This window comes from Limulus polyphemus, unplaced genomic scaffold, assembly GCF_000517525.1.
Source record: "Limulus polyphemus unplaced genomic scaffold, Limulus_polyphemus-2.1.2 Scaffold6057, whole genome shotgun sequence".
NCBI lineage: Eukaryota > Metazoa > Arthropoda > Merostomata > Xiphosura > Limulidae > Limulus > Limulus polyphemus.
Window position 1 is genome coordinate 44,764 of NW_013671667.1, and position 2,441 is coordinate 47,204.

The 2,441-nt window shown below is 28.1% G+C and overlaps 1 long non-coding RNA gene across 1 annotated transcript in view; it reads left to right on the forward strand.

Moving 5' to 3' along the window:
- LOC106473303 overlaps positions 1-2,441 on the forward strand; it is an 8,583-nt gene that overhangs the window by 1,827 nt on the left and 4,315 nt on the right. Inside the window, exon 2 of the long non-coding RNA XR_001291668.2 lies at positions 1,981-2,117. This is a non-coding gene — a long non-coding RNA (uncharacterized LOC106473303). The remainder of the gene's footprint in view (positions 1-1,980; positions 2,118-2,441) is intronic.

Genomic DNA, 2,441 nt, shown 5'->3' on the forward strand with positions numbered 1-2,441 from the left:
ATATTTAAGAAACAAAATTAAAGTGTTTTTTTATGTACATATATAAACATGAAATCCTAGTTAAAAATAAAAATACTCATTTATGGTTTGAGTTTATTTGCAAATATTATTTTTGGGTCTTGTATATTCCTTGAAACCATAAGGAGAGTATGTGATTATTAAAAAAATAAAAATTGATAAAATTTGCATTTCATGGATGACACAAATGTTTTGGGATTTCAAAATAATGTACTAAAACATAAAAAGTAATAAGTTCAAATCTGGAAAAAAATATAAACATCGTAATCATTTCTTATAAATTCCATTTCCTAATGTAATTTTCCAAGATATTAAAGATCATAATGGAAAATAGCTAAATTTATAAAAAGTAACAGGCTTTATGTTTCTTAAGTAAAACTACATGCATTTATGTAAGTTCTTATGAAGTTTGAAACAGTTTCATCCACTAGTTTTATTGTTGGAATGAAATATAGCAAGACTTGCATTGGCTACATAGAAAGTTAGTAGCTGGTGGTCATCGGGTTAAGGATTTTATAGAATTTTAAGGGTGGAGAATGGTAGGCATTGTTTAGTAGAAATATATATTTTTTGGGTGCCTTGATTTTATCTTATTTCTACTTTTAAATTTATTACATCTTTTTAAGGGTAATTGCCTTCCCACAACTGGCTGTAGACAGTGAAAGCAGTAAGAATTGAGACATTATGGGTGTAAGCACTCAACTTTGTACCCTTAATAAATGTTCTACAACTGATGACTGATTTCTCATTGGTTTTTGGATTTTATCTGATAGGTGGGGTATCCCTAACACTTTTGGGTGCTATTACTACAGGCAATCTCTATTATGACTTTTGGATAAGGACCGGAAAGTGCAAAGGATTTTTAAATAGAGTTTTGAATTTATATTAAGTTCATTATTATTTTAAATCTTTTATTTTATATATATTTATTTCAAACCATTTGCATCAATATTTACCACAAATTATCAAATAAATCCAAGTGAATTTTATTGTGTTTATTTCCATGCACTTCAATTAAGAACGTTGAATGTTTGGAGGTGCAGATACATAAATAACATTCTACTTCACATCAAGGAAAGGATATGATGTGCAAGCTCTTGTCCACTGGCAATAATATTAGAGATATATATTTTTCTGTAACACAATAAAAACTAAGGAATAAGAACATATTTTAATCTAAAGATTACCCTTTTCCAAGCATCTAGGCTAAAATCCAATGGATTCTTTGTATGGCAGACCACATGTGTTTTTTGTGAATTATTTTTTCACTAATTTCTAAGTTAAAATCAGGTTTAGGTCATCTTGGCTTAAGAAATTTATGAAAATCAAATATCAAGGTTAACTAGATGTCTAGTTTAGATGGAAAACAGCCATAAGTTGTGAGGTGAGATTGCCTTGCCATTGTCAGTTTGACTGGCAGGCTTTGAAAGTTCAACTCCTTGCAGTGGTGGCCGCTTGAGCATGCCAAAAATCATGTGACTTCCAGTCAAGTGTAACTTATATCTGTAAGGGTAGTACTGCTTTATCGATGATGTATTATAATGTAGTTTGTTGAAATTATGTAAACATCTAGAAAATCATTTGGTATTTGTGGAGAGACTGAAAGCTAGTAATTCAACTCCTGAATTAAAATAGTTCTATTTTTCCATGTTTTGGTACATGTTTAGTGTATCTAATCTAATCAATAGGGTAATATTCTAATCCTCAATCATTACATGTTTAGAAATTGTTGGTAAATGTTTTCTGAGTGTTTTACTACTGATTTTGTATTAAAGTAATTTTATTTCAGATAATGTGACTGTTTTAATATAAATATGTGAAAAGATAAAGCTTATAACTTGAAATGAAAGCTATCAAGATAATGTGAATTTTTATTTAAAAATTTTATACTAATCCTTGTAAGGTCAACTTCTGATTCTTAAGTTATTTCTCTGTAGTCTTACTGTGAAACTTTTTTTACAGAATATACAGGTGATGCTTTTGTATAATCATTGGAGTATTAAAGATGGAGGTAGAACCATTTTCTGATGAGAAGCAGAATGTTTTGTTGGATATCAAACCGATGAAAAATGAAGAAGAAACTTTCACAATAACTGATAGTAAGTCTATATATTTAGAATATTAATGTTTTGTATTCATCTCAACATAATAATGGGAATTTCACCTGTTTTAATTTAGCAGTATGCTTTAGTTTTTCATCATTAACTCTTACATGCTATAAATTTGAAATTAGTAAGCGAATGTTAACAAAATTTGGCAGATTATGAATAAACATTATAATTTTTTTCATATGCAAAATATCTAATTTTTTTTATTAAGTCTTAAGGTTTATAAAGCAATGTTTTTCTTGTGCCTTTTTGTTTTTTCACATGTTACCTATCTATCATGCAAAGTAATTTTTGTTTTGTCAGAAAATTTTCACA